The sequence below is a fragment of the Anas acuta genome, chromosome 4, assembly GCF_963932015.1.
Source record: "Anas acuta chromosome 4, bAnaAcu1.1, whole genome shotgun sequence".
Lineage (NCBI taxonomy): Eukaryota > Metazoa > Chordata > Aves > Anseriformes > Anatidae > Anas > Anas acuta.
In genome coordinates this window covers 55059660-55081520 of record NC_088982.1, presented here as the reverse complement: position 1 = coordinate 55081520, position 21861 = coordinate 55059660, and the positions used below count along the sequence as shown (strand labels likewise).

Genomic DNA, 21861 nt, shown 5'->3' with positions numbered 1-21861 from the left:
TTCTCCCACTATCGAGAAATCAGTTTTTCCTGGACTTTAAATATTAATGCCCCACACTCAGCAGGAGCGTGTGACCATATACTGTTGGTTAAGAAAGAAATGGTGGTGAGGCTGAGACCAGAAGGTGCACAGAGAGAAGACTGTGCACATATTTCAGCAGATATCGAAACAAGTACTATCCTTACTGGTTTTCAAAGGAGAAAAAAAAAAAAAAAGAATTAATAAATCTTTCACTGCCTGTGTAGGCAACATGCAGTTACGCTTTGTTGTCTGAAACTCGCCTCCTAAGTTTTGATTTTAAAAAGTAAAGGTAATTATTCTTATTATTCTTCAGAACAATCTGGCGGACGTGCACGGTTACAGCACGTAGCGATGCATGAAGATGCTACGCGTGCATTGTACCTGTCACTCCAGTCTGTATGCGAAGACCAACGCAGCAGTTGGAGGGGCACCATTTGATTGAGGTTTTTCCTGTTTTCCATAAGAGCACACCATTTCTTCCTAACTACTCTGCTGAGCTTCATTCAGCCTGCAGAAAGGGCATCTGAGTCGCCTGACCCTGCACCCAAACTGTGGGAAGCCATAACACTTGTTTTGAAACAAATCACTTCTCAAGATGGAGCAGGCTTGCTATCAATCACTAACAAGTTAATTCTACATAATCAGGCAGGTTTGGATGCAGACTGATACATTGTGAAATGCTGTATCTAAAATTGATTAGAACAGCACTCAAAATGAATGCAGCCCTCCAAACCACTTCTTTGCTCAGAAACATTAATCTCAATTATAAGGAGAGCTTCATAATGGTAATGCTTGGTATGAAAAAACTATGAAATAAATCAGGTTTTATAAGACACAGTAATTAATCAGTTTTAGAACTAAGAGAAGGAAAGGTTGTTAAAGTGCACATTTTCACAACAGCACTCTTTAAAGCCTCTGTAACCTTCAGAAATTAAACGATTTTTTTTTCTTTTTCAAATCGCTCAAATGACAGTGTGGATGTCTACCCTAACTTTGAGTTTATTTTACCACAAACTTCGCAGATTACACTATGCTATTATAAAGTGAAAACATTTACTTTGATTACAAGGTTCTTCTCAGCCTAGTAACAGGGATCATGTGCATATATCCTGAAAGAACTTACATATTTCAACCAGCTAGCCTGGGAAAAAAAATAATTAATTAATCAAACCAAGATTTTTATTACAACATGCTAAAATTATTCCTGAGAATTTTTTGTGCTATATTAACTAGACCAACTTGCAGGAGCATTTTAATGCTTTAAAATGCTCAAGTCACACTACCACCACATCTGCTACAACAGTACGCCTATCAAAGAGTTTACACGTATTCATTTAATAGAGCAGGCTATACAGTAATGGTATTCTTAAAAAACAGTAATAATATTGCGTATATTAATCAAATTATTACAATCTCTAATGGCTGGTACCACAGTTCAAACCTGCCTCTAACTCTTGAAGTACAACATACTTGTGTAAGATTTTGCCAAATTCTGTAAGATTTCTCTTCTGGCATTTTGTATATTCTTTCATATGCTGCCAGAGAGATGCGCTTCTTCTAACAGAAACACGAGGATCGACTCTCAGTACAGCACGCGCAGCATCACTTCAAAATAAAAAAGTACTTCTGACCTGAAGCCTTAGCAGAGGTCTCTGGTGTTTTCTTTTAAGTCTTCACAAACAGCACCTGATCCTCCAAGTTGCTGAGTACTCTCAGTTTTTATTGGGCCTAATCCAAATCTGATGCGAGTCAGCGGGAGTTTTCGCACCCGTCTACACGGGCTCTGCGTAAGACCCGCTGATTGCAGCCGGAGCTGAAGGTACGAGGCACCTCCCCGAGCCCAGCCTGTGCCCTGGAAACTGCCGGGACTGCAAGATGACAGAAATGTACTTTCTAGTTGATTATTGCTGCCTTTTCTGGTATTTTATGGGGTCTGTATCAAAACCGTGGTTTTAATTTGTGGATTGATTTGCAACTTGAAATCCAGTTTTTATTACTAAATCCTTTTTGCCTTTTCTATTCAAACAGCGAATAATTACTCCTGGACTCAAAGAGATTTGACCGAAGTACTGCTCTTAACTTGCAAACTGGATTATGAACGTAATTCTGGATTTTTTCCCCTCCAATAATTATTAAAAGAACTTCCTCAGCATGGTTGAGCATTTCTTCTACCAAACAATATCTCTCATCTCAGTGTCCGCTCACATAAACTCATTTAATTCCACTTTTTAATCAGAGGTATACATCTAATACTTCAGTACTGTTGTGTTTTTTTTTTTCCTCCTCCCCTGATTTCCCAGACCACTGAAAATATCCCAGCAAGTCCATAATGGCTGAGGTAGGAATTGTAATGTAATGGGTTGGTAAAAAAAAATGATTTGCTCAGATTTAAGTGATATATTTAGCATATATATTCATACCTAGGTAGGGCCCTTTCTTCTTAACTATTCCTACATTAAAGCAACGTACACTCTTTATAAAAAAATCTTTCCTTACATGTGACGTTCAGCCAATGTGCTAGATACGAATGCACCAATACTCCTGATAGAGGCTTGTATTATTTCAGAGAATTGCAGCTGTGTTTCTCACCCCGAGACTCCCGTTAGGTGGTTTACGATTAACTCTCCTGCAGCACAGCTGGCCCCAGAAGCGCAACGCCTGTCCTGCAGCACGCTCCGCACTCGAGCGGCTTTGGGACAGAGGCAGCCCCAGGGTGGGATTTTAGGGCTTCAACAGGGTGATGTGAAACGCCTGGCACCGAGGCTATCAGACGGGACAGGCAGCGCCCGAACAGAGTCACACAAGCATCCGTCTAAGGGAACTGGCAGTAAGGAGGCATAATATCGAGGAAGCGTAGGGACGGTAAAGTTTTCTCATTAAAAAAATAAAAAGTGTTTTAAATGTAAAGATTTAGCTGAGCCAAGGACGACGCATCTTACAGAAATAGCTCCTGTTAAAACTTTTAACAGCGTGCGAGCACATAAAAGCGTCTTTCCCCGTGTTTTATCTCGCCGCATTGCTCTGCTGTAGAGCAACTTCCCCACGTCAAACTTTTCGGCACGGGAACAACGAAACCGCCCCGGGCGCCCGAGGGGGGACGCGACCCACCCCCGGCGGAGCGCAGGCAGCACAAGTGGCCGCGACCCCAGCGGGGAGCCCAGCGCTGCCCCTGCTCGCAGCTCGCTTTTCCCGGGTCTCTCCACCTCCACCTCGCCGTGAATCCCCCCGGTTCCTCGGGTCCCCTTCCCCCGCGCAGGTTGCGCCGGGGCAGCCCCGGGGAGCCCCCGCTGCCAGCCGCGGGGCTCGGGACCCGCCGCCAACTTCCCGGGGCCGCCCCCTCCGCATCGCCCCTCGCCCTCACGCCCGCGGGGCCGGCCGGGAGCCGGGCCGGGAGCTCGGCACCGGGCTGCGGGCAGGGCAGGGCAGGGCAGGGCCGTGCCGAGGCCCCCGCGTCCCCCCACCCCCGATCCCGCTCCCGGTCCCCCCTCAGCCCCTACCTCGGGCGGCCCCGCCGTGAGGGAGCGCGGCGCTGACCGCGGGCGCGCTGCGAGCCTCGGCCGCCTCCGCGCCTCAGCAGCAGCAGCGGCAGCGGCGGCGGCGGCAGCGGCAGCGGGTGCTAGCGGCGCAGGGCGGCACTTTGTCAGGCCGGGCGGGCGGGCGGCAGCGCGGGGAGGCAGGGCGGGCGGCGGGGAGGGAGGGCCGGGGGCCGGCCGGGGGAGGGCCGACGGCTGGCGGCCCCGCTGCGCGCCCCGCGGAGCTGGCTCCCCCCGCCTCGCCCCCCTCAGCCCCGGCGGGGCGGCGGGAGGAGGAGGAGGAGCCGGGGAGGAGCCGCCGCCCGCACCCGGCGCCGTGGGCACGGACCCGGCTGCCGCTGCCCCCCGCGGCCCCGCCGGGGTCCCCCCCGCCGCCAGCGGGACGGCTCCTCCTGCCCAAACTTTCCCCGGCCGCTCACCTGCCGCGGCTCCGCTGCTGAAACGAGGCGAGCCCCGGTGCCCCGAGTGCCGCCTCCTGCCCGCGGTGCCACCGAGCAGCCCCGAGGGGCTCCCTCATCCCTCCCTCCCTCCCTCCCTCCCCGGGGCCCTGCCCGAGAGGCCGGGTGCCAAACCCCTCACCGGGCTGGGAGCTGGGAGCCGCAGCGGATGCTGCAGGGAAAGATGAAAAGTGGGAGATTAATAATAATAATAATAATAATAATAAAGACACCCGCCCGCATTACGAAGCGCCGTTATGCAGCAGGTCTGAGCGAGGGAAAGCCACGCGTGTGGCGGAGGTGGTGCAGCGGGCAGCCGCTGCCTGAGCTCCTGACACCGAGCGCACGGGGAGCTTTGTCACGGCGACGACAACTGGTCCTGACCCCTGGAAAGCGGCTGCTCCGCTGCCCAGTGACTCCTGTGAGGGAGAGGTTTACCCCAGGTAACCCATGGGGCTGCCAGGAGCCAGCCGCCCTTGGGGGAGGCAGGGGGCCCGAAAGCCTCTCCGGGCGGAGAGCCGGGCAGTGCAGGTGCGACCTTGGCTTTCAACTCAAACGTGCCACGGGGGTTTTGTCCTTAGAAGAAAGCACTCCCGAGTGCCAGAGCGCAAACCGCACGAAATTTCCTTGTTGCAAAACATGGGCAGCGAGGTAAACGTGAAAAATCTTCACCCTGAACTTAGCCACACACCGTGACTGCACTCGCAGGCTGCACGAAACAGCGCTCCTGCCAAACTAAGAGCAAGTCTCGTAGAGGCAGGGCTTCAGATACAGTTTTCTTCTTGGGATTTTTTTCTTCTTTTGGCTTACAGTCTCCTAACGCCAAATTTAAAGTTGTGTTTTGCAAATGCAAACGTAAAAAGTGGCATTTTTTTGTGCTAATTTGCACCACCTTAGCCAAAGACATTCATCCGGCGCTAAACTGAACTTTTTTGCCGCCCCCAAACGAAGTGGCTCTAGCTGCTCCTGTATTATAAAGAGAAAGAATACACAATTTCTTCCTTGTGCAAAGCCCACCGGATAAACAACAAATGTCAAATACTTATTAATACGCATTTGAAGTTCAGACTAAGTTATTTTGGTACTCTTTCCGCAACTCGAGTCGCATTACTGGGCTTACCGAAGTTTAATTAAATTTCATCCTTCAGCCTTTAAACAACCCTGAGAAGTGTGCGGCCACGTTTGCGCCGGAGCTTTGCGGGAAAGCGCCCTCCTAATGCCAGCTCCCCGTTGGGACCGGACCCTCCAGCCTGCCTTATTCTCTTCCCGTTTGGCGCAGAGAGAAGGAAAAGCCGCGCACGCCTGCCTCCCTCCTCGCCTACCAGTTTTTTGTTTTTTTTTTCGAGGGGAACCCTCCGAGTTTTTTTCGAAGGGAACTCTCCGAGGCGGCGCCAGCCCCTTCCCAAACTTCCCAAACCTCTCGCCCCGCTCCCCCTTTTTCCCTGCAGCCCGCCCGGCTGCCCCGCGCAAGCCCCGCGCAGCGCCGCCAGCGGGCCGGGAGGTGCGGGGCCGGCTGCGGGACCCCGCCGCAACCCCCCCGGCCTGGGAAAGGGTCGGGGAGCGCTGCCCCCGGGAGGGGGGCCCAAGAGGCTGCCCCCAGCCCGGGCGGCTGCCGGAGGAAGGCGCCCTCCGAGTTGCGCGCAACTGGAGAACGGAGCTCCTGATCCGATCGCTGACAGAGCCATAAAATTAAATAGCTGTCTGCAGAGGGAAATATGTCTTAATTACCTTAATTAAAGCGAGATTGGGCCTTACGCACATTCATTTTGAAGCCACTAAATGTACTGATTATCATACAAATCAACCTTTAAATGGGGGTCATGCGTTTCCACTACATTAGTTTGTGTTGCGCCGCGTAAAACAAAGCTCCGTGCCGGGCTGACCTCCGGTGAAACGATGCACTTGAGCTGCACGCAAGTGCTGACCCTCTTCATTGGGTTCCTACAAAGGGACCTGAAGGGGTTTGCAGATGATTGGGAATACAAAACCGGCTTTCAGACGTCGCTAATGCCGCGTTGGGAGCTACAGGCTGAGCTAAACTTACGGCCTTAAAATCAAGCTCATCATCATTTTAATCACCTTGTATTCAGAAGTAGGAGCCATCACTAAAAGCTGCTATCGCCATCGCCGTGAATGAGTAGCTGAGCCTGAAAAAAAAACGAGATTTGTGTTTGCTGGTATAACACTTGCCCAGCACACACGCGATGGAGTGACTGTCCACACGGTCCACGGGGGGGGGGGGCGGGGGAAGCAGAGCACTTGCAGCAACTCACAAGTCAAGATACAAGCCTGACACGCCTGTGCAGAGGTTTCCATAGAAAAGAGCCACATTTTATGATTTTTACAAGAAGAAAGAGGCCTTGTTTCAAAGAAACTTCATAATTAACTTTTTTTTTTTTTTTTTTTTTTTTTTTTTTTTTTCCCGCCTAGCTTTCTGGCTGAAGGAAACACGAAAAAATCATTGTAACAAATTCCACCAATTAACTGTTCAAATAAAGGAAATCTACAGAAACGATTATCTGAGGGAAAAAGAAAAAAAAAAAAAGATAAAAAAAAGATAAGCACACAGAATGAGGAAAACACACACCATATGTGCTTTTCTGTTGTCTGTTTCTTTCCTTTTTCCTCCTCCCTCCCATGTAGTCCTCCCAGTAGAAGACATCACTAACAAATGCAGTTGGGAAACATACATCTAACTAAAAGCTCTAATGAGGGACAGTGATCTGCTATTTTATTTTGATAACTCGGATGTGAATTGCTCTGCCTGATACATATAAACTGAGATTTTATTAAAGTATTACTGTTTAAAATTTTTTTCTAAGACTGTTGCTAGTAAAATACGTCCTATTGAAGATGACTGCTTTCATTCCTGGAAGACAAGAGTTCAGGCAGTATAGTGGTAACAATCTGTGTTTGTTCCTGTCTGCTCAGGAGAACTGTTTCTAATTGATCTGGCATGGAATTTAGTTGGAAATGTGTATGTTGCAACCTAAGCACAGTCCCTGTATGCTTTGTAAAGTGATCACCATATGGGCCTTATTTGAAACATTTGAAGGTTTTAGCCATTAACCTTGGTTAAATTGAGCTGTAAATTCAACTCTGGGAGCTGAAAAAAATACATGCGTATGTTTGTGGATGTATATCCATATTCACATATACGTCCATATAGATATGTATTTAGATAGACATCCACACACGTGTATGCATACTCACACTTCTATAGACACACATACACACTGACCATTATGTTTCATCAACACGTATACACAATTTGCATATTATTCCTAATCAATAAAGGTATTAGTTATATTTTTAGAAAATCTCTTGAGTTAAACTAAACATGGATCTAAACAGGATGTTGCCTGTTTTGCAGAGACATTTTCAGTAGATGCCATGCTCATATTTGAGGGTGTTTTTAGATTTTTAGAGGAGAAAATATACTTCGGTCTATCTTCACTTATCAGAGTATTTTTTTTCACCACTCTCCTGATGTCATGGAGATTTGATTAAGAAAGCCCAGATAAACTAACTGCAAAGCTGTCTGAAATTCCTCCACAGAAAACTTTGGGGAGATAATGGCTAACTGTGATTCTTTCAATCACAGGGCCAATTATCAATTTTTAACCCTCCAAATTCTCACTGCTGATTTCTTGTTCTGAATGTAAAATGAACGGCTAGGCTTTGTTACAGGTAATAGTGCTAAGTTATGAATGCTGATGGCCTTCTTGTACAGCCTTAAATTACATTGAAAAAGATACAGTTTCTTTAATTAAAAAAGCTGCACTGAACTAATCCCTCTAGCTGAAAAAAGAAAAGTTTTAAGCAATCTCTTTCTGCTCTGGGAGAGAAAAGCAGACAATACCATAACAGATCAGAAACATAAGCTATAGTGTGCAGCCAGGAGCACAGCAGGGAACTGAATACTGCTCCGACTGTGTCATTTTTTAATCCCCCATCCCAGTTTTCCCCGTCTGACCTCATGCTGAGATGAAGTTATCACAGAAGACAGCTTTACTCTCACCAATGAATCCAACCCTGGATCTGTATTATCCTCAGCAGATCAAAACACCGCTTTCATCAAATAGCATTATCTGCATAAAAGGCATGCAATTGCCCGATAATTTCACCCAAACTATGCTATTCATTTAAAGGACAAGAAGAGAAATGTAATTCATTCCTTTTTTTCCCCCTGGAAAAGCTAACTTATACTTCACTCATGGGAACTTTTCTTTTTTTAACACAAGATCTCAAGAAGAGGTCCATTAAAAGTTTCCCCCCTGGTTTACAATTAATTGTTAGAGTACCCCTGTGCAGCTTGAGTGACATAAGTGTAGTTATGCAGAAAACTGGCAGGGAGAATGCACAAAGCTTGCTGTAGCCATGATACTGATTCCATTAGCCATGGTTCTGCTAACCCCAATAATCAAATCATATATGGCATAATTGGAGAAGCCTAACAATAAATAGTAGCTGAAGATATTTACAGGGAAATTGGGCAATGCAGTCTTTCCTGCAAATAGGAATTTTAAGTTGAATTGTTTTGCCCTAGCAGAGAAAAGCTGCACCACGAGATCCCCAAATATCTTCACTAATGTATGTGTTGTTTATAACAAACATGCACATACATTAAAAACTCATGCGGGTGCCTTGTCTTCCAGAAATGAAAGCACACTATGCTGTGGCTCATTGGTTTTATTGATGCATACGACAAACAGTAAAGCCATGACGGAGGTGGGCAGATTGCTCCAAATGAGCAGCATTACAACAGCTTTTGTATTTTGCCTATTGCACGTACACTACGGAGAATTTTTAAACTACTCTTGGTATTCCTCTGCTTCTAAGAGCCTAAGCACATATCCTTTTTATCCCATAGAAAAAAATAAAAAATAACCTTAATTTTTCTTTTGTTTTCTTAATACTTGTATGAGAGTAAAGATTATTTTGTGCTGTGGTTGTGTGCTTTCTAGGTGCTCAGTGAGAAGTGTTAGGGCTCTCTGGATGGCACTAGGGGGGTTCAGCAGCAAGTGCTGTTTTTTATCTGATGCAGGGAACTCTCTCTTCCTTTTTCCTAGAATTACAAGGACCTTGGCATGTCATGGGGCTGCAAATGCTAAACAAAGTACTTGTCCTGGCCTAAATATTGCCTACTGCATACAACACTCTACGAGTTACTTTCTTTAGGACCACCAGATAGGTGCTGTTCTCTGTTCAGAGGGTAGAGCTTTATTTCCAGCATGTCTTTGATACTTTTTTAAAACAGCAGCTCTTTGAAGTGGCTCAGAGGTTTGGAATCACAGAAGTTGTCTCAGAAGAGCAGGATTAGGGAGCCTAACAGAGGTGCATGATACATTTGCCATGGGGCTACAGCCTCTCTGTGTACACACAGAGAACTTCCTATTCCAAAAATATCAGTTCAACACACAGCTTTCTTTGGTCTTTCCAGCCTCAAGATTGAGTGCTCATTTCTCCCAGTTTCACAACAGCTTTGGATATTCTGATGCTTCTTTATGAAATTAAAATGTAAAAATATATACATATTCTATAAATATATATATGTATTTACTTTTCCTGTCAAGTGATACTTCAGTTTTTTAATGGAAACACTTCCCTGTCATACTTTACAGAGAAGCCTGATGAAGGAATTGTGCATCTGAAGGCTATCTTCCTATTTCCAGCAGTATCAGATCATCAGAGAATATAATTGCTTCTTACAATCCCTGCTTCTTTTGAATTCTCACAACACCTCACTTACAGCAATGCTAACGGTGTATTCTTACTGAGGAACACTGTATGCAAGTCCAGTTGGTTTTTGACCTGCGTTCTTACATATTATTTCCTATCTGAATCCTATTTGTAGGGTCACCATGGTTTTCCATGGCAGTGGAATGTAACTTATGGTGAAAGAATTCTTAGATATTTTTAATTTGTTTGTAGCAATGTAACATCCTGATAGGCACTCAAAATTCTTGTGTCAAAGAAACAGCATGAGCTGAAAATGGTAATTTCCCTTATTGGTATAGTACTGAGCTATGTGTGTTAGTATAATCACACGTGGAGCCCCACATGCTGTTCGTGACTTAGGGGCCCTCTTTCTCTTTCTGCAAAGTAGATCAGTCTGCTGATGGAGGAATCCAGGAAGAAGAAAGACGCTAGTGTAGAAGTAAGCTATATGTTTGCATGAACAGTATGTGGGCAATGACACAGATAAAGAGTATGTCAGCTCTGAACCATGTCACTGTCCAGGTTATCAGCTGCAAAGATAAAAGAAGGTATGGTAACTCTGGTAGTGTACTAGATAGAAATCCTTTTTTAATCCTTCCATCTGGTGCCAGATAGCATGACAACTATAATCAAGAGTTCTGTTAATACGCAGGCATGTTTGCTGCATCACGACCTGAGGAAGGGGTTATGATCAAGCATTACCTTTAAAAAGTTACAAGAATGCAGAAAGCCTATCTTCTATAGAGAGACTTCCATTCAGGGAAAACAGGGAAGTGACACAGAAAAGCAAACATTCATATACACTGACAGAGCAATCAGAAGCTTTGTCACAGGAGCTAATATTGATGGCCTTGTACTGACTTTGCTACATTCAAATTCTTTTACTTTTTAACTTAGCATTTATGATATTTCAGGGTATATGAATTATTCTCCTTCTGCAATTCCACTTCTTTTCCGTTCAAATGTGTTTATTTTTCTGCCTTGAGAAAAGTTCATAATGATTTAAAAATACTTTTTTTTTTTTAAACTGACATAAAATAAATTGAATTGAATCTTAGATCACTATAAGCTATATACGGAAAACTCCAAATGTCGTCAGTGGCAATTATACACAGAACGAACTGTCTAACACAATTCTACCCTCAAATAGAAGTTCTGAACATAATTTATTTCAATAACTCACAGTGACCTAAATTTGGATTCCATTATATTCATCTTGTATTCAGAACAATGTGCCTTACGTACAAGTATGCAGAAATGCAGCAGCTTGAGTGGAACCCTGTGCTTTTCACACATTTACCTCAGCACTGGAGAACCTCCAACCGTGGAGAGAGACAGTTCTGGCACTGACAGCGATTTGGACTGCCGTAGTCCCTTCCATCATATGCTTTCAACCTTCTGTTTTTGTTTTCATTCGGGTTTATATTGAACACAGGGTATATTAGTTAAGGTGATATTGAAACAACCATTGGCCTCTTGATACCCAAGTTCTTTCTGTTCTTATTTTTTTTCCCCCAGAACTGTAATTACAGAAAAATGAAATAGAACAGAAGATGAAAAACAAAATAAAACCACTTTTACCTTCATTATCTTCACTTTTTAATTCTCAGCTACTACTACATCATTTGTGTTGCTGATTTCATGGCAGTAACATTGCACACAGCATGTCTGATCCTTCACTACCTCTCCCAAATTACATTGGATCAAAACTAGATCTGATATTGATCAAAACTTACAATATAAGATTTGGCAAGAAATGGCAGGATTTTGGGGGAAAGGTAATACAGACTACTGAATACTTATTACGTGGTTACGATATCACTGAATTAAGACAAAAAGTGGTAATCTCAGAAAACTTAAATCCCAGTACAGCACTACTGCCAACGCTAACATTTGCTGACTCAAAGAAAAGCTGTCCCACTATTTTGGGAACAGGACTTGCAACAAGGCAAAATGGAAGAGGAAATAGTTCTAAACAGTTTCATTTTAAAAAAATATATGTTTTTGGAAGCTTTCTAAGCCACTTTCTAGTTCCTCTTTCTGAAGCATTTAGTAGAAGAAAACCAGTGAAACTCTTTGTATATTCATGTTGTAAAAATACAGCTCTTCTGGTTTTACACTAATCACAAAGAAATGGAAAGTCATAAAGAAGCAGCAACAGCAATCTATTGCTTGTGTTTTGGCAAAACTCGAGTTCTGCATGCATTTATTTTTTTCTATTATACAATAAATAGTTCTCAAAATAATCTCAGAACAATAAACTTGTAATGAGAGACTTGTAATGTCTGTCAGAAGGAATTCTACCAGAGAAAGTAAAAGAATAGCTAAAGACATCTTTTGATTTAATTTTATGCGGCTTATAACTTTCCAGAGCGTTCCTGCGAAGGTTATATTTTTATAGCCTGACACTTTGGCCATTTCAGACACCATGGCAATATCACTTTCTTCTGGCAGTCTCTGCTCTATTGTTGAACTTCAGCTACTTGTCTTCATTTTAAGGATTCTCCCATTGCCCTTTCCCATCCTGCCAGTCATCTCTTCCTTACTGTCAGGAGCTCAACACTCATGTCAGACTGGCATATGATGCCAGCCACTGTTGCCAATTCTTAAATTTTGAAATGCATCTCTGCGTTTTTTTCCATGATTTCTCTGACACTTGGAAGAAATTCTTGGGGAAAAAAAAAAAAGTCTCTTAGCTATCTCTCTTGTTTTCTAGCTGCTTCCTAGAGATCTTTCCTGCGATATCTCAGAAAGCTCAAACAGTATTTGTGATAGTGATGAGGTCACTTCTATTGTGCTGACCAGTGCTGCTTCACTGTGCCACCATTAGCTGCACTGCTGTGGTGCTTTTGTTTTATGCTTAGATAGTAAGTTCTCTGCAAGCAGGAAAGGTCTTTTCCATTTATGCTATATCTAATGCAGTGAGTCTGAGAGCTCTCGCAGTCTGAGTGCTCATAGAAGCCACAGCAATACAAATAAGTAACAACATTGGCAATAATCAAATTCACACACCACTTCCTTTTCTAATTAGATAATAGGTTCCATGCCTACGCTGATAATATTTCTCATTTTTCTGTTTTCTATATGTATAAGTACTACTTTGGCTTCGAGAAGTGTAGCTGCATGTGTTAATCCTCTTGTAAATATCAGACTATTTAAGCACATATATTTATTATTACATATTAAAGGGAAAAATAGTAGCAAAAAGCAATGAAGTTGCTACATCAAATAACCAAAAATTCATCAATGACATCAGTAATTGAGACTGCCCACCTAACTGTAATTCTGTACCCAGCTTTTAGATATAGGGATACCATCTACAACAATCAACTACTTAGCTTCTCTAGAGGACAGTCTTATTTAAAGGGAAAGTAGTTAATCACTAGGCATTTTCATCTCCTACAATCTATAGATTTTGCCTGACCTTTCTTACTTTCTTACCCAAATCCAACTTCCTTAAACTCTGAGCTTTTTCACAGTTTTGTTCACATTTTTCTCAAAGCCCTTGCACTTGTAATACTTCCCTTTCAGTTTTGCAGTTTAATTGCCCACTGGAGATGTGTGGGCATCAACTAACAAAGATGTGACTGTGCTGGCAGCAGCACACAGACCACAATGGGAAAAGAAAAATCTTTTTATTTTGAAGTCCATCGCTCATCATCAAGTGTCCTTTCAGAAACCAGACAGAAGGACTGGAGTGAAATTGCTGCAAGTTTTAAGTAGGAAAGATTTAGTTCAGATGGTATCTTCAGAAACCTCACACTCCACAGAGGACATTTCCTTCCCAGCAGCACACCTTACCCTGAACCTCGCTCCTCTGTACCTCTTGACTGCTATTTGGCCTACAAGGTTATCATTAAACCAAATGTTTCTACACTGTACCAGTACCACCGGAGTGATTTAGCTATGTCAAGTAGCCCTTGCGGCATCACTCTAGCCTGTTTAATCCAGAATAACCTAAAAACAAGTCTTTCTAGGACCATTTACCCTACACTTAACTATGTGGAAGTGACTCAGAATCTTTCTCTTCTGTACTTACCTTGAAGGTTTCAAAAATGGAGAAGCTAATCTAGTGGGTTTCATTCTTAAATTGAAATCTCAGTGAAAGGAAAAGAGTCAGATTTTTTGAACATCATATTAAAGAATAGTTAAGTTTTGATGCTTCTATTTAGGGTATTTTCTCACTCGGGTGTGCCAAGAGCTTAGGATAGGGCCAAAAGATAGATGTGAGACTGCTTAGGTTGCCTGATATAATCTCATACTTTCTCTAAAAGCCACTTTGTAACTTAACTAACTATAAAATATATTAGTTTCAAAGACCTGATGTAATTGTGGAATTACGTGTTTTTACTATGTAGATAAAAACTTTTCAGATGGCTGACAATTACAATACTCCTAGTTCTGTTTCTACAACTGGTAAAAATTAGAAAATAAAAGAAAACATTTTCTTTATCATTGAGAAAGTGTCTGGAGGAACACCTGAATGAACAAAAGGAAAAATAACAACAGTGCTTACTAGGTTGTAAGACAAGAATGAATGCGTCTAAGCAATTGTTCAAAGTACTAGTAGTTGATTGTAGGAAATATGTATCATTGACCTCCATCCATGTTCTGTTATTTTTTATTCTCCTGATCCTCCCGCCTTGTTTGTACCAGACATAGGAAACAGTTTTAAATGGCCAGATTGTTACTTGGCTATTACAGTTACAACAGTGTAAAGGAACAGAAATGGGAGGTTTTCAATTTCATTATGGGGCTTCCTTTGACTAGCTGTGGTAACTTGTGATGCCAAGCACTTGTCATATCAATCGATGCACAAATAATTGAAGAGATTAGAGGAAGTGTTTCTTGTCATAACTAACACAGACTAATTTTCACACTATATGGAAGGCTGTTAAAACTCTGCCTCCCCCCACTTCAGGATGAATTTCCACACTGTATGTAGTCTAGCTTATAGTGAGACAAAAATACCAGGATAAAAAACAAGGACCTGAATCATATTCAAGATCTGTTACAAAAATATTTCCTAGACTGAAAAAAATTACATGTAGATTTATTTTTTTTTTTAAGTCATCTAAACAGAAGAATAGTGTGAGTTATTTGAGAATTTCAAACTTTTGCATTATCTCATGGCTTTACTGATTTCACTTTATACATATATACATATATATGTATATATGCATTTATACATATATATATATATATTCACTAGTTACTAATATGGACCCAATTTTCTAGCAGCAGCTTTTAAAAATACTTAAGTAAACTCTATTAAAAAGTTAAGCAGTGTAAAGAATCAAATTTGCTATTTACCTTGAAGAATCTCTATTGAATGTTTTTCCTATTCCAAAATTTTTTGCTAAGTCAATGGAAAGGAATTAGTCACCTTTCTTAGTTGCTGTGTTGTAAAGAAATGTCATTTACAGCTGAATGCCTTTCCATCAATGAATTAGTAACTCCTGCCTGTGTATTTTTATAGTATATATTACCATTTTATAATGAAACGTTAAATATTTTACTTGCATTTGTATTTTACTTTGATTTGTACTGAGTACAAGCAATTGCAGTATTTCTATTTACAAGAATATTTTATTAAAATGAATATTTAAAATCATCCTTGCTTTAAAAAAGTATTGTTATTTTTTACAGTAATTGTCTCCCTCTCAGTACTTCAACCAACATTAGGTCTACTGTCATAGGATATCATGGATGATGTAGGACTTTCTTCTTGTTCATTTTAAGTTAAGTTTTTGTAAAATAAGGGCACCAGCACCAGATCGTTGGTGGAAGATAGTTCATTCTGCAAAGCATCTTCATTCAGACCATATCATTGATCAGCAGACTTCTCCCTTACAGAACAAGCACTTTAATAGTTTCTTTTCTACAATTGCTTTTATTGCTTTCTTTTCTCCATTACATTCTGCCACATGTACTCTTACCTGATCCTAAATATTCCTTGTCCACAGACACAACAGACAAGAAAAGGAAAGATTTGGAAAAGGAATCACTGAATCACTTCTCTTGACATGTATGAAGTTTTGAAATCTGAAATCAGCTGTTATTTGAAATTTTGCTTTTTTACTTCAAGCCACACCCATCAGAGGATGCTTGTTTCTATACACTCTCATAACTGAAAATTTTAGATTGTGCTTCCTTGGCTCCTCTTACTGCCAATACATAGCTACAACCACCCCTCAGGCAGGCTTTAAGCACTTAGAAGCTTAAAAGGCAATAAACCCTACAAAAATATACTGCAAATGTCTCCCTTCAGTATTAATAAAACTCAAGATTTACTTAGAGTTTTTGCTGCTAATTAGTCAATGTACATTCAATATATATGATATTTGTTTATTTGAATTTCTCACAACTTGGGCAATGAAACTTAATAAAAAGTGTTGCCCATGCATATTGTTTCTAGAGAAACATAAAGATTTCATTAATAAAAAATGTGACTAAGAACAACCTGGGGGTTCAGTGCAATAAAAATAATGGAAATATTTATGTTGACTTACTTTGTCTTACACTTGCATTTTGGTTGAAATATGCTCCCAATAATGCCATCAACACACATTTGGGCTAACATACATTTACTTTTTAAATCCTGCATAAAATTAAACTGCACATTAAAAATTATCAAATTTATTGTAAGATTTTCATTAGACAATAGGTGCTTATATTTTACACAAATTTGCCATTTCTTCTCACTGCCAGCATCTGCTGCCCATACCGGTGTTTCCCACAGCTCAGCCCCATTAATGTGCACTGACGTTTCAGTTACCACATTGTATGGCTACTTAATCATGTTCCAACTCAGAGATTCTGTGTAATTTCTCCTCACCCTCCCCTTCCACGGTAGTTAACTCTGATGAAATTCTCATTTGGTACTGAAAATTGAGAAGAGGACTTAAGAAATGGTAGCCTAAATCCACGTATACTTTATTCTCTAGTACTTTCACTTAGAGCAGCTCGTCCGTAACACAGGGTTCTAACACACTCTCATTGCTCTGATCCAATTCTGGGTCAATGGGCTGCCAGATTTTGTTTTTAAAGATTGTAAGTTTAGTTGACCAAATCTAATCACACATTCAGCAAAGTATTATTCCTGAAGGCTACGTATAATGATAGACTTTTTAAAAATGTACCTGTACCTTACAGAACCAGTGTAGGAAACATTTTAAAATCAGATACACCAAAATCAAGAGACACTGTTTATTTGCATCTATGATTTAAAATGTAATCCCATCAGCTGACTTCAAAAATCAAAAGACCTTGCAGTAACAAAGGAGGGTTTTTGGGTAGTCAAAGTCAGATTACAGGAATTTTACAGAAGGACATCAGCCTTCAATGACACCTGACTAAGGGTACAGGACACATGCCACAAGAGTATAAAGAAAAAAATGCATTGTCTTCTTGTTTTTAAGACCGATAAAAAGCCTTTCCTTTGACATGTAAAGTATTTTCCAAAGAACTTCCATGGATTTTAATACTTCAGTCTGGAAACCATAAATACACTTTTGGAAAAAAGACCATATCCAGATAAATCTTTACAGTTTTCTCCCCTAGGCAAATGGACCTGTATACTGCTGTCACAGACTGTGCTTCAATCAGTTCTATTGCTGACCATGAGATATTAAACATCAGTATTGGTTTGCAATTAATGAACCTGTAACCATTCCCCAGATGTTGGAAGCTGACAAGCAACTGAAATGGTTGCAAATGACCACAAGTGCCATGTGGTCAGGAAACCCTTCAGTAGGAGTGGGAAGAGGGATGGTGGATTTGTACAGGAACCTTGCGACTGTCCTGTCTCAGAAGAACTGACTGCTTTGCTGTGGTGGTGGAGCTAAGCAATTCCCTGCATGTCCTCACTGCTAATAGCTCATCTGCATTACCAAAAAATAAAAATAAAAGTCACATAGAAGTGTAAATTTTTCTTACCCAGTTTTCACTCAAGGACTGGAAAGACATGAGCAATATGTCCCAGTACTGTTAGGCACTCATGAAGGGATGAGCTGCTTTCTAGGACTGCTGCCTCTCTAAAGGCGATAGAAGTCCACATGACTAGATTAAAGCAGATGTGTAACTAGCAGACACATGCAAAATGGGAAATGAGACATCTCCCCTAATTAATTGGCCTGACATCAAATTTATGGCAGAGCCAGACACTAGACTCACTATTCTGTACCAACCACTTTTTAACTATATCCTAGTATTCAAAAGGGAGAATTAAAATTGGCTATTGTAAGACAAGTGGTGAATGCACATTGTGAGGAAGAATAAAATCAAAGATTGTCATAGTTCATTATCACCCTAGCTGTCTGCAATTTTAACAGGTTAATATATTCTACTTATATTTAGGGAGTTAATTATTTTTCTAACCCAAAATCTTACAAAAACGAACAAACAAACAAACAAACAAAAAAAAAACAAAACACACACACACACACAAAAACACACACACACAAAAAAACACATCAAAAAACAAACACTAAGCCATACAATGTTTTGAGAATAATGATGACATGTTTTGCACTCAAACTTACCAAGTCTATCATTAACATAGGGCTACTATTTTTACCAAATCCTATCGCTCATTTTTACTGAGGATCAGCTGAGCAGTTTCTGGAGATCCGCTCAGCAGAGGGTAGTATACAGAGCTCAGCTCTCCTGGCTCAGATGTTTAATGCTGCTTGTTCCAGGAGTGCAGCAGCACCCTGTACTCTGCCTAGAAAGACCTGCAGCATGGATGCTGTCCCACAGGTACATCCAAGATTTCAGAAGTCTGTTACTTTAACTCACTCCAAACAAAATTTATATGAAGTGTGGATTTGAAATGTAAGCTGTGAATGGAGTAGTCCTGTATTAAGAGCATGTACTATACACCCAGAAAGCGCACATTATCCAACTAAAGAAAGCATCAGACATCATTATAAAGCCATTCTTAAAGCTGCAAGTGACTTTAAATACCTGCTTAACACGTAAACAAAAGAGAAAGTAAAGTTTTGCTTCACGATCCAAGTGTAAAAATGTAAAATAAACAGTTTAATAGCGTGGCTCTCTACAGAAGAATATATGTATATTATACATGTTATTTAATACTACTGCACAAAAACCTATTTAACTTCAACCTATTTAACAAGAAGTGGTTCAGCACATTTCCCAAGGATTTAGCAAACCACATGCTCAAGTAACATTCCAAAACAATTTCACTATTTTGCAAAATGCACCCTATTTGTCGTAACTATGAAGCATTACAAACAAATCAAACTAAACTACATTTGTCAAATAAACTACAATACATTATTCCTGCAACATGTTTGTTTGCATATTCACTAATTCACAAAACTCAATGAGCAATTGCTCTTCAAGTTATCCATGAGAAACAGTGAAGCTGAATTAAATAATTATTTAAATCTATGACATTTTCATATAAGATTGAAGTCATGTTTACTGTTTCAGACAATGCTCAATTTTCTATTTCTTTGTGGTTGGATTTAGAGTATTTACTATTTACCTCCCTCATCAAAGGGTACATACATATAACGTATACACATATATAATTACATATATAATTATTCTCTCCTCAGTAACTACTTGCAGTGTTGTTGCATATTTCCCCCCAAATTTCTACAACTAGGTCATGAAAGTAATTACTCATTTTCCCCAATGTAACAAAAAGGTCTCAGAATGTAGGTCAAACCAAGGAATTTAACACTAATTTTTTCATTATTTAGGGGAAAAAAAAGCACACGTTAATATTACCCTATTTTTAGTGTGGTCTTTTCTTTATGTTTTATTTAAAATGTTAATGGAGTGTATCTGCAATTCAGATAATTTATCTTTAAATCACTGTTCTCCAGAATAATGCGCTGAGCACTGTAATACACAGGCAAGTCCTCTTAAGGAACATGCATCAATTCTGTTCCCTTCTGAAGCACACTGCAAATGCCCTCTAACAGGGCACAGCAGCATTACATAAATCATCTTATATGAAAAATTAACATGACATCAAATATTTATAAATATTAATGTGTATGTTAATATAACCAAAGCTGTAACAAACAATCATAACCTTGCCAAGTTTCTTAGGACAGGCGCCTCTGATAATGATATCCATTATCTCTGGAGGAACGCACAATTATGAAAGTATACATGGGATGCTATATTGTTATCTGCTTTTAAGTTCATCCATTAAACACTCCACCTCACATCGGATGTTAACCCTCCTCTTAGCTTTTTGTCAGGTACTAATATTCTGTGTGTTTACACATTCATGTGAATGAAAAATGAACAACTGTTATATGTATACACTTTCCCTACTTCGTTATCATGTATTTCATTTGATAACATATACTCATTTACTCCCTGGGAATTATTACCTTATAACATCTTGTATCTACCTACCTACCTATCCCATCTATCCATCCATCCCTCTATCTGGTAGATAGCTTAGCTCAAATAGGAATTTGTTAATCTCCTTTGGTTTATCATTTGCACATGCTGCATTTATGCTACCATGATTAAAGTTGTGTCAGCGTTTACACTAGAAGCTAAAATTTTTGTGCCCTAAAAATTACTTTGTAAAAATTAATTTCACACAAGCATAAAATAAAGCAGAATGCATTTCACTGTGATTAAATTTGATTAGTGGCCACCAATTGCAAGGACTTTTGTTTATTATCAATTATCTAACACTGTACGACGGGGAAGAAAATATTAAGCCAACACCACAACAGTACCTGCGTTCCTCAGACAGACCTGATGAGAAGTTTTAGCACTCTGCATATACACTAAAGATGTAATATTCCAGGAAACTTCCTTAAGGGTCTAAGTTGCACATCCAAGGCTAAGCTAAACTGATTCCCATTTGCAATTAAGAGATTCAAACTCATGTGAAGTCCTTTTTTTATTACTTATTTTTACAAGATAGGTCATCATAAATACATATTAAGTAAAAAGTCAGTGAAATACTGTACACTGTCAACATTCATTATCATTCCAGACAGAAGAAAAAAATCAATATTAACAATTCAACATAATAACATTCTCTCCCTTAAGATTATTACCAGTGCTGTTATTATGCATGAATATAGTGAAGTGCATTTCAAAAGTAGTTTTAGAAGTTAAGCTTTAAAAAATAGGCTTACCAGATAGAATATTACTGTTTATGTTTTACTGAGCAGTCAACCAAAAAGCAAAAGACTTGTCCAAACTGAGGAAAAAAGGTGTATAGCTCAACTAGGTGGCATCTGGAATAATGGACTACAGCGACACCATTTTTCAGCACCCATCTGTGACAACCAAATTTCCTAAAAGTGCAGTTACTTTTAAAGCTGCAGCTGAGAAAGAAGGAATGTTTGCAACTCACATGGCTTGCGTATGATAGTTAAAAGTAATTCTAATGGTTCTGCTTAGTTTTAAAATCAGTGTTATTTTTTAAATCTGAAAATATGAGGATTTATGTGATCATGACAGAAAAGCTAGCAATGTGTAACACAGGAAGTAAAAGATGCTTTTTAAAAACTAGAACTGTAGAATGGTTTGGGTTGGAAGGGACCTTAAAGATCATCTAACTACAGCCCCCCTGCCATTGGCAGGAACACCTCCCACCACACCAGGTTGCCCACAGCCCCATCCAGCCTGGCCTTGAGCACCTCCAGGGATGGGGCATCCACAGCTTCACTGAGCAACCTGTGCCAGTGCCTCACTGCCCTCGGAGTGAAGAAGTTCTTGCTTATATTTGTTGTAAATCTCCCCTCTTTTAGTTTAAAACCATTACCCCCATCCTGTCACTACACTCTCTGAATTTAGGTTTGGATGAGTCACTTAAGAAATATTCTCAACAGATAAAACTGTAATGATTACTCTGATGTTGCAAAAGAAGAAAGCACTTAAAGGAAAAAAGAAAAAGATGTTAAAGAAATCCTAGGGCTGGAGCACCTCTTCTACAAAGGCAGGCTGAGGGAGTTGGGCTTGTTCAGCCTGGAGAAGAGAAAGCTCCATGTAGACCTTATAGTGGCCTTCCAGTACCTAAAGGGGCCTACAGAAAAGCTGGGGAGGGACTCTGTCAGAGAGTGCAGTGCCTGTACTTTATCACGGTGGGACAGCTGTACTGGTATTGAAGCATCCTAATGCAAATAACCTATGCT

General features: G+C 40.6%; 1 protein-coding gene across 24 annotated transcripts in view; it reads right to left on the bottom strand.

Annotated features, from left to right (window-relative positions):
- Positions 1-21861, bottom strand: part of TENM3 (teneurin transmembrane protein 3) — a 1325064-nt gene that overhangs the window by 412286 nt on the left and 890917 nt on the right. Inside the window, exon 1 of one of the 24 annotated variants that reach the window (XM_068681270.1) lies at positions 3519-3684. The exons of the other annotated variants lie outside the window; for them this stretch is intronic. The gene's annotated coding sequence lies outside the window, so the exon portion shown is untranslated. Of the gene's footprint in view, positions 1-3518; positions 3685-21861 lie in introns of those variants that run through there. 24 annotated transcript variants of the gene reach the window in all.